This window comes from Lissotriton vulgaris, chromosome 3_1 (assembly GCF_964263255.1).
Source record: "Lissotriton vulgaris chromosome 3_1, aLisVul1.2, whole genome shotgun sequence".
NCBI classification, from domain to species: domain Eukaryota; kingdom Metazoa; phylum Chordata; class Amphibia; order Caudata; family Salamandridae; genus Lissotriton; species Lissotriton vulgaris.
In genome coordinates this window covers 548,832,648-548,847,797 of record NC_141689.1, presented here as the reverse complement: position 1 = coordinate 548,847,797, position 15,150 = coordinate 548,832,648, and the positions used below count along the sequence as shown (strand labels likewise).

The 15,150-nt window shown below is 45.7% G+C and overlaps 1 protein-coding gene across 3 annotated transcripts in view; it reads right to left on the bottom strand.

Moving 5' to 3' along the window:
• The window catches only part of LOC147726770 (baculoviral IAP repeat-containing protein 1-like), a 929,669-nt gene that overhangs the window by 727,670 nt on the left and 186,849 nt on the right, over positions 1-15,150 (bottom strand). The gene's annotated exons all lie outside the window — the stretch shown is intronic.

Below are 15,150 nucleotides of genomic sequence, written 5' to 3'. Positions count from 1 at the left end.
TCTGGATTCCAAAGATTGGGGATCTGGTCAGAGAAAAGATTGCGGTTAAGAAGGAATTTGGGCCTTCTTACAGAAAAGCAGTACCTGTCTTAGCTGTCAACGGAACAAGATCAGTTGTACTACCGCTCCTTGCTGGAAAAAAGGAGAACCGAGTTGTATCCATCGACCTGGTAAAACCACAATCATGTGGCCAATAATAAGTAGTAGGCCCAGTGGACTCCGAAGAAATAGCAGAATACCCAAATTTGCTACAATCCAAGAGGTTCAAACTGAAAGACTAATCACATTTGATAAACCTGCAGTGAATAAAAAAGGACTATGCAATAGTGCCATGGAACTTGTGCCTCTTGAAACCCAAATCGAAACAGTTCGTCAAGAAACACCAGTCTACAACGATGTAGCATCAGAATGTGCTGATGAAAGACAAATTGGAAAAACAATCCCAACAATTGACAGATCTGCATCTGGCTACTTCATCAATTTCGATAACTTTTCTGAAGATCAAAGCGACCCTGAAGTAACGCCAGCAACAAAAAGTTTTAAAGACAAAGCAACAGAACTCTTTCATCAACTCAAAGAAACCTATCTTATTTCTCCATGGATAGAATTTTGGATTGTGTTAGGTGTACTTTTCCTCCTGCTTTGGCTCATCATGGTACTTTGTTTGGGAAGATTCATTGAGGGAAAATACAGTACAATGGACACAGCAAGTCAGAACATCAACTTGGTCCTAAAGCCACACAAGTCATCTCCCATCGAGAAAAGAGAGCTATCATCAGTGAATGTCACAGCCATTCCAATACCCGGCGGGGTAGTTTGGGACAAAACAGATTACGAAATCTATGGCCCGGTCAAACTCTTGAAATATCCACATCAATTCAAGGTTTCATTAAGTGACTTTGTAAAACCAAGTACATTCTCTGATGATTGGGACTTTGAAAGCATAAATAATATGATGTCAGATTTGGTATTGTCAGCAAAATTTACAGAACATGATTATTTACAGTGTTCATCGAACTATGAACAGATGTATTGCTATAACCACTATGCACACCATTATTTACATAAATCTGCTCAGCCTAGAGATGTTTTTAAATATAATCAATGGGAACATTGTGCAACTCCACCTAAAAGCAGTTCGAAAACATTTTGAGAAATTCCCATACTTCTCAGGGTTTAGCACAAGTGATGAAGAAACATTTTATTACAAACTATTAGATAAAACAGGGACAAAAACCATGCTGACAAATACTAAACTGAGTGATTCGGAAACATTTTATGAAAAAATGATAACATTTGGTTTTGATTTCTGGAAAAACAACATTGAAACAAAAACCATCTGGGGTACAAAAGAATGGCAGGTCCAAGGATTAGAAGCATTATTTCGAGCCGGCATGATCCCAGAACAAATAATGTTCTTGAATGACACCATTCAACAGACTACCTGTCTTGGCCTAGCCAAGATTAAAGACTTAAACAAACCGTCTATTCCAAAACCAATACCTGATAATACAACCACAGATATTGAGACAGACGTATCCCAAATTTTACTTCAAAACAGAACACATCCTGATTGGAAAAAGTGGTCAATCTGGCCAACAGACACAAATAACTGTCAAGATAGATTCCTGAACAAAATACAGGGGTTAAAAATGACCAGACCAGACCCTAGATACTCCCAGAGACAACATCCAGGGATAGTAACAACATACAGTGTAGGGAAACTACGCCTTGAATGGCTACAAACATCCACACTGGCAGAAATTAAGCAACACTTGACTTTACTTAAAGACGGTGCTGACTTGCGCGATTTCATAATGGGACCACGCAAACAGCGCCAAAAACGTTTCATAGCGGCCAGTATATACGCTGCATACAACGAAGCTTGGAAAGTGACTCAAATTGAGACAGCTGAAAAAATACGAGAAATTGATCGTATTAATTTGGAAAAATCACTTTCTGTTGTGGACAATGGGTTAATGACTCTGTCCTCCAGAATATATTCACTGGACAGTATTGTATCATCTGCTATCGATATAATAGATCAGGACTTGCTAATGTTACAACATGGCCAGTCCCAATTACGTTCTATTGTACAGCTAGGCTGGACGTTGCAAAACCTGCGTTCAGGCTATGTGCCATGGCGTTTAATCAACACAACGTCATTGTTTTCTATCTTTAACCTTACTGATAAACAAATCAGTTTGGCACAGAAAGGAGCAGACTATACGATTCTGAGCATTGAAAAACTTGAGAGATTACCATTGACAATGTCAGAAAGACCTGTCATTGAATGGATAATACACGGAATAATCACAATTCCAATAACAACTTTCCAATTTAAAAATTGCCAAGAGTATATACCAGCAGGCCAGTATGAAAGGTTGGGTAAAGGGTACATTAAGTCATCATGGAAATTACCTTATACACACACATGTTATAGTGACAAGAACAAAAATGTATTTCTTAGTGGTAATAATCGTAAACAATCACTAAGCGGAATACTTTTGTGCCAAGGTATTAATTTACATGGGGCCTGTGAGGGGACTTCAAATAACCTTTCATGCCACCAGCACGGCACACCTGCAACACAAATAGATCCATTCTTTAGACAACTTTCTAACGGGAGTTACGTTCTAATAACGGACCACAGCTGTTGTGGCATGGTGCCAGGGAAAGCATATCTCGTAAGCGTTAGTTCCATGGTCACTTGCTGTATGCAAGCATTGTATCGAAACGGCCCTGGAGATTCAGAGGCGACGATTTGGCCTCCGTTGAACATCTCTTCAATATGAATTGATACTTTAAGCAGAATGAAGTCTGTGCTTTTACAGACAACAGTGCCTATAAAGTCATTAAACATGGGCGGAAAATCCGTTCCGCTCGCGGATTTCGCGGATTTTCTGTAAATTCGCAATCGGCGAGATTCGCGAATTTCCCGCAAAATCCGCGAACGGAGATCCGCGAACGGGGATTGGGTCAAAAGTTCAAGCTGACTTTTGTAACTCTTTTAGAATGGCGCCAGCAAGCTGCCTGAGCCATTCTAAAATAGTTACAAAAGTCAGCTTCAACAGGAAGCTCTAATAGATAAAGTAAAGCAGGTGCTGCTCAAATTCAGTTACACAATCATTAATCACCCCCAAACTTGGGGTGATTAATGATTGTGTAACTTAATTTGACCTTCAACTGGAGCACCTGCTTTACTTTATCTATTAGTGCTTCCTGTTGAAGCTATTTCTAGATATTTTAGAATGGCGCTGGCAGCTTGCCGGCGCCATTCTAAGTGGGGCTGAGGGCAGAAGGGCACAAAAGTGGGACAGAGGGCAGAAGGGGACAAAAAATGAGTGGGGCAGAGGGCAGACGGGCACAGAAACAAGTGGTACAGAGGGCAGATGGGCATAAAAAACAAGAGGGTGGCAGTGATTAAGCAGGCAAAAAAAAAAACCCCGCGAAATTGCAAAGCACCTCGCGAACAGCCACAAACACGCAAAGCGCCTCGCGAACACGCAAAAATAAAAATATCCGCAAATTCGCGCGAATTCGCGAATTTTGCGGATTGCCAATTCGCAAATCCGCAAATTCGCGAATTGCCAATTCGCAAAATTCGCCCATGCTTAAACGTCATCAAAAGAAGCGTATGATCTCCAAGTTGCAAGGACAACAGAAGAGATACATACACTTTTATCAACAAATTGCCCCGTGCATTTCGTAGAAATGCTATGCCAAATCCTAAATATGTTGGATGCCAGTGGTATCGCACATGTATTTAAGACAATTTTTTCGGGACTGTTAACACCCTTCGAAGCAGTCCTGTGCATCTTTCCCAATTTTGTCCATTCGGTCTTTGGCGGCCTACCACTACTTTTGGGACTCGTGGCAGGAATCTTATTTTTGACCCTTCTGCTCCGATATGGCAAGCCAAAACGCAGACATGACTCCAGCAACAATGGAAGAAACGATCCTAGCTATACGCTACCGGGACCGCATAACTAAAGTCCTTGGATTAGCCCGGCTAAAAGATCTGAATATGACCTGGTTTCTTTCGTTCAGACCTATATGGCAGAACTGCATCTTACCTGTGCTTCGATGTATGCTCTGCGGAGAAGAATGCGTGTTGGACACCTGTCTGACACTACAATCAGCGGTACCAATGGATGTCGATACTTTGCTAAGTCCTGTAACGGCTCATGCATCGTGTTGTCCCCAGCGGTTACCAATCCTGATGATGGCATTCATTGAGACTTCTCCACTACGATTAGGTGGTGGCAGTGAAGCAAGGAATGAGAGCAACATCACCCAGGTACGACCTTCTGTGAGCATTGCTGATCCCGACACCGATGATAGCAATCATTCTCACGACTGCCCAGTTACAGCATTATCATCCTTGGTCGAACTTTCACCTGAAGCTGTAGACTGTTTTTTTGCACATCTATCTGAAGTAATGTTCTCCCCTGGACCAAAAGAATAACTTTTAAGCAAACCGGCACACAGCGTTCCCATGAACTCTGAATTCGGCCTTCAGCTTTGAAAAACAAATGCTACTGAAAACATTTGGAACTATTTTTCCCCTGAAAACGAAATTATTTTTTTCCAAATTCCAAAATATTTACCTTTTTTTGGCACAAGTACTCTGCTTACAGTAGAACTATTCATAAAGAACAGAGCTTCTATTTTTAGCAAATCTAGAGACAATATGTTACCACAGCCTCTAGCACACTCACAAGCAATTTCGTTTATATGTGATGAAATAGTCTCGACCTTCTTTTCTGTAATTAAGAGACATTTCATGTGTAATTTTCGCGAATCGTTCAGCTAAAGATATATGCAATTTTTTGAATGATTACACTGCTTAAAAACGTACAGTACCTATAACGTTCCGTGTATTTCGCATACACCATTTCGAATGCAAAATGTATTTTGGGGTGGATTGGAATACAAATGCATCTTTATTGCTTAGTTTTTAGTAATTGATGGACATAAAATCGTGGAGTGGGTGATGTGTTTTATCTAGGAACCCGAATCAATATTGCGACTTTATGCCCTTGTATGGCTATAATCAATGATATCCCTATAATGGCATAAGAATCAAATCCATATTTTAGTAAATCGCCCTTGCAGTCTAAGGCACAGCAAAAGCTACTTCCTTGGATTCCTAGAAAGCACACCGAGTTCTTTCGACACACCAAACCTCCAGCAACCTGGGAAATCCCCACTTGCTTTGTTTTGATTTGTTATAGAACTCCTGCAAGCACTGTAAGAACGGCCAGTTCTTAGTGACATCTTTATTGACGTCTTATGTCCAAACCTTACGTCAAACTCGGCACCTTTCAGGTATAAATACACCAACGTTGCCTTAAGCAAACACACAGTGGTGGTTTTGGAGCAGAGCAGCTAATCTACTTGCCGAGAGCCCAGCAGATGCGAAGAGCCCACGGACGCTGCCCCTCCTCTTTGACGCGCTGAGAAAGATGCTGTCTTTTCTCCTGCCGAGAAAATCCAGCTCCAGCGTTTCCAGCCTACCCTTGCGGGTGACTGGGATATCGAGTCCTGAGAGAGAGATACCAGACCTCCTACATTCTATTCCCAAGGTACAGTGCTGACTAAACCCTTAGAGAGAATTCTTGAATCAGATTCTTGGCAAAACCTACTTAACTTAAACTGCTACTTACTTACTCCTTCCCACATATTAGGCTTAGGTCAGGTACACCAGGGTAGGCGTATTTTAGAAGCACCAGTTGAGCACGTTGGCCAATGTATATATGTGTATATATATTTTATCCATTTTAAAGTATCTTATGGCTAAGAAACCATATCCATGCTTTTACAGTATTATTTCATAATAATCCTTTTACTGTACGTACTTTACTTTATATTAAGTATTGCAATTGTGGCAATTCATTTCTCTTGCATGAGAAGGAAGACTGCTCAATAAATAATATCTTTTATTGAAAACGCCCGTCTCTCTATTCTCTGCACTCTGGTGAAACTAAGAATGCACATCTGACTGAGTGAAATAGCTGTCTATTGTTTTCACACGACTCTAGAGATTTACTCTTATTCTGAGGGAGCAAAGTTGTCATGTTTATGCGGTTGTCGGAAGCTGAATCCCTTTTTGTCTGAGCCAGGGAAGCTGATCCCTTCCTATTCATTCAAGAAAGTTTCCAGTGACCTCTGAGCTAGCTGGCGCAAACCTAAATTAAGTCTAACATAGTCAGTAGAGACCTAGAAGACCTCAGTCCTACGTCTACACTGCTGTTTATGTTATTCCAATGCGCAGGGCCTAAATAGGAATTACACTACAGTAGAACAAGAAAGGAAAAAGGAAGTGAATGAATCTAGATTGATGTATTTAAAAATGCAGTGTTTTCAAAAAGAGAGGGGATGGGGTGGAATGTGGAGATTAACCAAAAGGGGCGGGTAGAGGAGAGAAAGAGCCCAATCCGGGGAAGAGGTGAGGGAGATTCAGCCTCACCTGGTGGTTCAATGTTTCAGTTGTGATGAGTTGGGTCATTGAAAATGGAATTGCCCTAATCTAACCTCTAACTCACCCCTCCAACTATAACAACCTTTACCCAGCTCTCCTGCGAATCTATTGGAGAGCGATATGTTGTATAAATTGAATTGTGCTAGTGATAGTATTTATTTGAATGTTCCTAAAAATAATGAAAATGAAGTTCTAACTGTACATATTTCTGCAAGACTTGCAAGCTAATAATGCAGTTATGAAACCTAGTTTTCCCATAGTTCCTAACCATGCAAACATATTGTATTTTATTCCAGCTGCTGCCAAATGGTTTACACCAGTAAATATTTGTTCAGCCTTCTTTTCTATCCCAGTACCCCCTAAACAACAGTATTCGTTTGAATTCCCATTCTCAGGAGACCACTGAATGTGGTGTTGACACTTATAAGGTTTTGACAAGCCACTATTAATCTTTTCTCAAGCAGACTGTTAGAATTAGGGGTCTCTGGTTAGCCAGGTAGGTACTTGTGACAAGCAGGGACCCTCTCCTCTAGTCAGGGCAAGGGAATTACCCTCCTAAAATAACCCCTGCTCACCCTCTAGGCGGCGTGGCACGAGCAGTCAATGCTAGTACAGAGGCGATGTAAGGTAAGCATTTGTGGCCACATACAGTAACCCAGTGACAACACTACAAATGGACACCACACAAGGTTTTATATAAAAAAATAAGTATACTTTATATAGAATTATCACAAGACCAATAAACCACAAAAAGAATCAACAGTACTATTACATTTCAAGAGTTCTGGTTAAAAAGGTGTAAATCAAAGTTCTGTGCGAGTCGATAGCCTTCTCCGGCTACGGCGTGCTGAAAGAACACAGAGTCTAACAAATCCAGCGGACCGCGACGGTCCGGGCCCACTCAAATGTCGACAGACTCAAACACAGTACCTTTTCCTTGAGGCGGCCGGCACGGATGTGCGAGCCAATTCCAGGGATCGTCCCGGTGTATAAAAAAAAAGCGTTGCAGGTCACGGTGTCCCTTCCGTCATGGTGCAGGCTACGGCTCGTTGACGGCGTCAGTGAGTCAGAGCTGGCGTTGTTCGGGGTGGACGTTGTGGTGCTTCCAGCTTTACGGTGCGGGGTTCGAGCCGGAGTTCAGGAGCTGGCGTCGGTCAGTCCGGACAGCGGTGCGAGTCGGGCGGTGCGTCGCGAAGTGTGCGAGGAAGTGCCCAACTCTGGTGCAGTCACAGGACTTGAAGTCAGCAGCAGTGATGCGTCGGTCAGACCAGTTCGAGTTGGTGTAGAGAGGCGTTGCACGTTGCGGTGTCCTTCCAGTCGCGGTGCAGGCTACGGCTCATTGACGGCGTCAAGACGGAGTCGATGAGCGCAGAGCTTGCTTTGTTTGAGGCGGACGTTGCTCAGTGCGGTGCCAACAGGACACCAGGCCGGTCGTGAGAGTTGGTCACAGCTCCCTGCCTCTGTAGCCACTGGAACAGCAGCAATTCACAAAGGCTGGTGAAGTCCACTGGTCCTGGGACTTAGGTCAGGGGGCAAGCTCTCTTCCAAACCCTTGGAGATCTTTTTAGCACAAGTTAAAAGCAAAGGTAAAATCCACAAAGTCTTTTCTCCTCTCTAAGCAGCCAGGCAACCACTGCAGGCCAATCCCCCAAGCAGCACTTCAGCTTGGGAATAGTCTCTCCTCAGTTTCTTCAGGTTCCTTCTCCTCAGCAGAGGTTTTTTCTTGTCAGTTCCATGAGTGATCTAATTTCATGGGATCAAGGTCACAATACTTATACCCAAAAATCCTTTGTTCTCTGAGGGGAGAGGGGCCTGTGCCCAGTTCAAGCCAGTTCTGAAGCACTCTGTTCACCAGACTTCTCCTTCCCTTTCACAGCACAGGGCAGGCACATCAGATGCCCCACAGGAGGTGGAGCCAGCATTGTGGAAGGCAAGTACAGTCCAGGAGCACTTTGTTGACAGTCTTCCTTCTCTTCTTTCAGTGCGCAGGGTAGAGACATCAGACGCACCACAGGGGGTGGAGCCAGCACTGTGGGGGGCGAACACAGTCCTACTCAGGTCCCTGGTGCAACTCCTCCCTCCCATCTGGTTGCAGATCTCCCTATTCACCACGGGCTGCCCCAGCCTGTCTCCTGGAATTCCCCAGTCCTGTAACACACAAACCCAGACAAGGAATACACAACCTAGCAGAGGCGGGCTCAAATGGTTAGTCAAGCAAATACCTACTTTCTAAAAGTGGTATTTGCAAACACAGAATATTAAAATAAACTTTACTAAAAGATGTATTTTATTATTCTGTGTCCAGGCATACTAAACTCGAATTTCCACCATGTTCTCTGAGTCAGCAAGGATTATAAACATGTAACAATCCAGCAGCCCATTCTAGCCTATGGAGAACAGGTAGCCTTGCAATAGTGAAAAGCAAAAATGGCTGTAATTCACTATTAGGACATGCCACACACATCAGGGCTTATACGTACAATTCACCCTGCCCTTGGGCCTACCATATGGGTGACTAATATGAAGAAATGGGAAGGTTTAGGGACTGGCAAGTGGGTGCACTTGCCCAGTCAGCATGACAGTACCAGACTGCACGCAGGCTCTGCAATGGCAGACCTTAGACACGTTTTACAAGGCCGCTTCTGTGGGTGGCACAACCAGTGCTGCAAGCCCACTGGAATCATTTGCATTTACACGCCCTGGGCACACTCAGTGCACTGTACTAGGGTCTGACAAGTAAACCAAATATTCAATCATGGAACCACTAATCAATACATCAATTTACAGTAGGGAGCACTCGCACTGTGGCACTGGACAGCAGTGGCACAGTGCCCAAAGCATCTAACACCAGAAAAACACATGAGGCAACAGCAAAAATGGAAGGGAGACGCACGCCAATGGTGCCAGGTCTAACACAGATAAGAAAGATCTTGACACACTTATCTTCCTAGAAGGGTCTACTCTGGAATAATATGTAGACGGTTTGTTAGTGATATCTGACTCTTTGGATCAATAGGCCAAGACGGACTCCCAGTATTTTATTTCTAGGTTAACTAAGAAAGGACACAAAGATTCTACAAAAAATGTAATCTGTGTTTCCTAATGCTCTCTATCTAGGTCATAAAATCTCGGAAGAGAGAAGCACCTGTAAGCAGACCACATTGAAACTATCCACATGTTGCGCACACCTTATTCGGAAGGTGGAAATGGTGTCTATTGCAGATAGATAATGAAATATAGGACTATTGTTAACCCCACCAGGATAATGTAAAAACAGATACTACAGAGGCTTTGCATTGTACCAATGAGGCAGGACAGGTGCTATTGCTTACCCCTGTATTAGGGTTGCCTAATCATTTACCTTACACTGTCACAAAAAAGACAGATTTGCTGAGGGGTGTTGGTGTAAGACTGTGATCAAAAGACCCCTGTCACATAATATTTCTCTACTTTAGTCTTATTTACAAGATCTGGCAATTGCTGCACTCCTCGTAGGAATCGCTAAAAACAATGTTCTTGGCTTACCGTCATAGTCCCTGAACTCCACACCATGGCTGCCCTTTTTCTCAAATCTAAAACCCAACTTTTGTCAACTACAAGACTAGCCTGTTCCCAAATTATTTTATCTGCTTCCCAAATAATCCTAGTTCAATGTTTTTTCCATCATAAACTCTGCAGCTCAGCATGGAGAGTATTGTTGTAACTGCCATCTGGCTAAGAGACTGATTTAGAGTTTGGCGGCTGGATTAATGTCCATCAGGGCAACAGAGTACATTAGACAAATTTAAAGATGTCCCCAACCCATAGGGTCATCTCTTTATATTTACAGAGACTGTTGTCATGGCAGTTCCTGTCAATGTAGGAAAGGTTTGATGAATAATACCGTAAGCCATGATGGTTGGCTGTCACACATTTAAAAGGTTTTTTGGTTTTCTAACACAAACAACTAAAGTGGGAGTTTGTTTTTGAAAAACAAAAAACGAATATCCCACACCCTGGGAGTTTTTTTCCATGGTGTGGAGGTTATTAATATTTTCATTTCCCTAACTGCAAGATTTTTCTGGTGGTGACGGACAGGAAGGTATCTCCTCAAGCCCGCACGTCTCCGTCAGCGAACTCCTCTGGACCGACCACCACTGCATCCACTTCGCCTTCCAGAAACTAACCACACACCACAGCACCCAACAGATCCCCCGCCGCTGCTGGAGCAAAATCACCGAAGACCAACTACATGCAAACCTCGCTCTCAGCCCACCCACCGAACCCTCCAACAACTACGACACGGTCCACAGCCTCAGACGCTGGCTCGAGGACTGCGCCAACACCCTCGCCCCACTGAAGAAATCCCCCACAGAGACACCAGCAAGAGGGCCAGCTGGTTCATTCCAGAACTCCTAGCCTCCAAGTAAGCCTGCCGGAAACTAGAGAAGAAATGGCACAGTGAACAAACTCCGGACAGCCACACAGCACACAAGGACGCCATCCGCAACCACCACCACCTCATCAGGGCGGCCAAGAGGACCTACTTCAAGGATCGCCTCAACAATAACGCACATAATAGCAAGGAGCTCTTCAACATCGTGAAGGAACTCTCCAACACCAACGACATCCCGCCGTCGCAAGCCCTGTGCGACTCCCTCGCCACCTTCTTCCACCGCAAGATAGCAGACATCCACGACACCTTCAACACCCAGACAGCCCCAACAGACAGCAACACAACAGACCCTCCGCACACCATCGACCATGACCCCCTGCTAGCCAGGGCCAGCGTGAGCATCGATGACACCATCAAGACCATGTTCACAATCCACTCCGGCTCCCCGTCAGACCCATTTCCGCACCACGTCTTCAACAGAGCAAGCAGGTCCATCGCACCCCACCTGCGCAACATCATCAATCTCTCCTTCGAGACAGCGACCTTCCCAGAGATCTGGAAACACGCCGAGATCATGGCCCTACTCAAAAAACCTAAGGCTGACCCAAGAGACTTCAAGAACCTCCGGCCCATCTCTCTGCTCCCCTTCCCGTCTATGGTCATCTAGAAAACCGTCAACAGACAGCTAACCCGATATCTTGAAGAAAACAGAATCCTGGACCCTTCCTAGTCAGGGTTCTGCAGCAACCACAGCACAGAGACTGCCCTCATCAACACCACTGACAATATCAGGACCCTGTTGGACAATGGCGAGACCGCAGCACTTTTCCTCCTAGACCTTTCTGCCGCCTTCGACACCGTCTGCCACCGCACACCACGTGCACGCCTCCATGCCGCAGGGATCCGAGACTTGGCTCTGGATTGCACCACCTCCATCCTCTCCGGCAGAACCCAGAGCGTCTACCTCCCCCATTCCGTTCCAAAGCCTCCGAGATCATCTGCGGCGTACCCGAGGGATCCTCCCTCAGCCCGACGCTGTTCAACATTTACATGGCCCCGCTCGCATACGTAGCCCGACAGCACGACGTCAACATAATCTCCTATGCCAACAACACTCAGCTGATCCTCTCCCTCACCAAGGACCCCATCACCTCCAAAGCCAACCTCCACAAAGGAATGAAGGCCGTCGCCAACTGGATGAAGACCAGCCGTCTGAAGCTGAACTCGGACAAAACGGAGGTCCACATCCTCTGCTCCAACCCTTCAGCCTGGGGTGACTCCTGGTGGCCGACGGCACTGGGGGCAGCCCCGACACCCACCGACCATGCACGCAACCTGGGAATCATCCTCGACACTACACACTCAAAGACCAAGCAAGTCAACGCCGTCTCCTCCTCCTACTTCAACACCCTCTGCATGCTCCGCAAGATCTGCAGATGGATCCTGACAGATACAAGAAAGACAGTCACCCAGGCCCTCGTCAGCAGCAGACTCGACTACGGAAACGCCCTCTACGCGGGAGCCCAGAACAAGCTCATCAAACGACTACAATGCATCCAAAATGTCTCGGCACGACTGATCCTCGTTGTACCACGCCACTGCCACATCACCCCCCACCTGAGAAACCTGCGCTGGCTCCCCCTCAACAATAGGATATCCTTCAAGCTCCTCACCCACGCACACAAGGCACTCCACGAGACCGGCCCAGCCTACCTCAACATACGGCTCTCCTTCTACATCCCCAGCCGCCAGCTCCGCTCTGCCAACCTCTCACTCGCCACCGTCCTGCGCATACAAAAAACAACCACCGGTGGGAGATCTTTCTCCCACCTCGCCGCCAAGACATGGAACATCCTCCCACTGAGCCTACGACAGACCCAAGACCTGCTGACCTTCAGGAGGATACTCAAGACCTGGCTGTTCGATCAGTAGCGTCCCCCCCAGCGCCTTGAGACCCTTGCGAGTATGTAGTGCACTTTACAAATGATTGATTGATTGATATGGTCTACCTTACATAGGGCAGTGTCATTTCAGGGGTGTCAGAATAAGTATTCCATTGATGGAGCCAATGGGGCTACGTTGGCAAAACACTTTTGGTCCATCCGTCTCCATCGTATTTTGCGATGGAGTACTCTGCTGAACTCTAAATCAGACCCTAAGTCTCATGTTGACTGTGATGCACCATGTCAGATATGGAGAGTCGTTGATGACAGATTGACAAAGGACAAGGTCTCAGCAAAGCCATCAACAAAGGTAGGCATAGCTCAGAGCGGGGAAATCTGAAGTTCACTGCCAGGAAGTCATCGACATTGATTAGATGCTGCTCAACATCGTGCTTGAAGAACCTGTCTATCTTTTAACTTCGACTCCTGTCTAGAAGTGGGATTAACTCAGTAGGGCAAGGAAACACGCTGTAGCTCAAGAGGGTTCGTCGTCGTTGGATGCCTACCAGATTCAGTCCCTCTGAATCGGATTTGCTGCTGAAGAGAAGAGCACAGTGGGAGCTACCATGAAGTCGAGCCCACCGGTGATGCACCATCTGTGGACCGGCTGGCAGGTTGGTCCCTGTACCATGACGGTTCTTCAGGCAGAAAGTTAGAAAAAAAGTTTCTAGGCCAAAGGTTTTTAAGCTTAGGCAAGAGGAGCACACTCGACGGCAGCCAAGGCTGCCGGTACTTTAGGAACAGCTCTTGGGGATCAGGTCTCACTCCGACAGAAACCACCAGCAGGGTCCATGGAAGGTCCAGTTGAACCTGGTCAGCTGGGCTTTTCGAGGAAAGTAGGTTTCTTGTTTTTTTGCGTCCCTCTAGCTTAACAGATCAGCCAATTGACCCATGAAGTCCACTTATTTGTGCGTTGGGTGCTAATGGGTACAAAAAGGGGTGGTGATGGACGGAGCATCTGAACCAATCAAACACTCACACCCAGTCAACAGATCTGGGTTTAATCCATCGCCGTTCTTTAGCCCACTCTGCCAACCCAGTTCAGACAGGACCACATGCAAAGCAGTCTGACCCTGTGCCTCATGGGAACAGTCCAGCCCGAACTGCCAAGCCATGCTTCCCTGGACCGGAAACAAGCTTCCTAGGACCGGTTTTCTGGCATTACAGCCGTCTTCAGCCAGGCTTGCTTGAACCCAGTGGCAAAGTGAGCAAGGGACTCACGTCTGAGCATACCCTGCCAACTTATGGCAAACAAAGCTGTACAAAAGGGGGTACATCGCCACCCCCTTTTGTACCGCTTTGTTCGCCATGTTAGCGTGTTCTTTGAGCAGGGAGGGCTACAGGAGCCTGGCTGAAATCAGGGAGGTGAAGGTGAGATGGGAGAGTGGAATGAATTAGCGAAAAATAGCGCAGAATACCAAGGAGAGCAGGGATGCAGGTGGGGGCATCTACTATGAGGGTGGATCCCAGAAAAGAAGGGTGCTGAGAGAAGGGTGTTTCAAACCTCAACATTTTCTCTGAGTCCTTGTGATACTACCGCCTATTAGTTAAAGTAAGAGACTCATTTACTTCCCCCCTGTATTTTCCTGCCCCCTCCACTTCCCTCACCCTGGAGTTTTTACAGTAGTGTCTGCCTTAAAGAAAGTAAAGCCCCACAGGGCTGGCAACCTTAGCGCCTTCAGTCTCTTTTTGCCTGTGCACCTAGTGTCCCCTGTAAGATAGACAACTAAATGACTGTTAATAGGCTGACAGTACATTCGGAGAAACTTCAATCCACTTCTAAAGATCCTCGACTCTTATTTGCGGGCTCACTCTTTATCTCCCCTTATCTTATGTTGTCTTCTAAAAGGTATCCCACTCAGTTAATAGGTTTGTTATCTTTAGAATTGAGATGACAAAGGTAGCCTAGCTTTTTCAGCAGGGGGTCTGGCAGGAGGTGGCAGCTTGAGATTCAGAGATCTGGGGTATGAGGAACAAGGCACACTACAGTTTTGAGTATTACATTTTAAAGAGCCTCTGAAGAATTTGTGGCTGCTCGTCCCAGTAATCTCTCTCACATATGGAGTGGGAGTGAATCAGAAGTATGTTAAAAAGGAAATCTTCCATCAAGAAAGGGAAGCCTTATCAAGCAAACTCTCCCTTTAAAATAAAAATATAGCAACTATTGGAGTTTGGTCAAACTGGGCTCCCCCTCCTCAGATAATCCCCTAATAAACCACCCCAAGGATTCTGTGACTAGGCTGAATAGAGACAGTTGGATAGATGCTGAAAAAAGTGGGGAAACCCTGAGGTCTGTGAAAGATCCTACCTCCTTGCAACAGAACCAAGTGTCGTCTCAGCCGCAGATG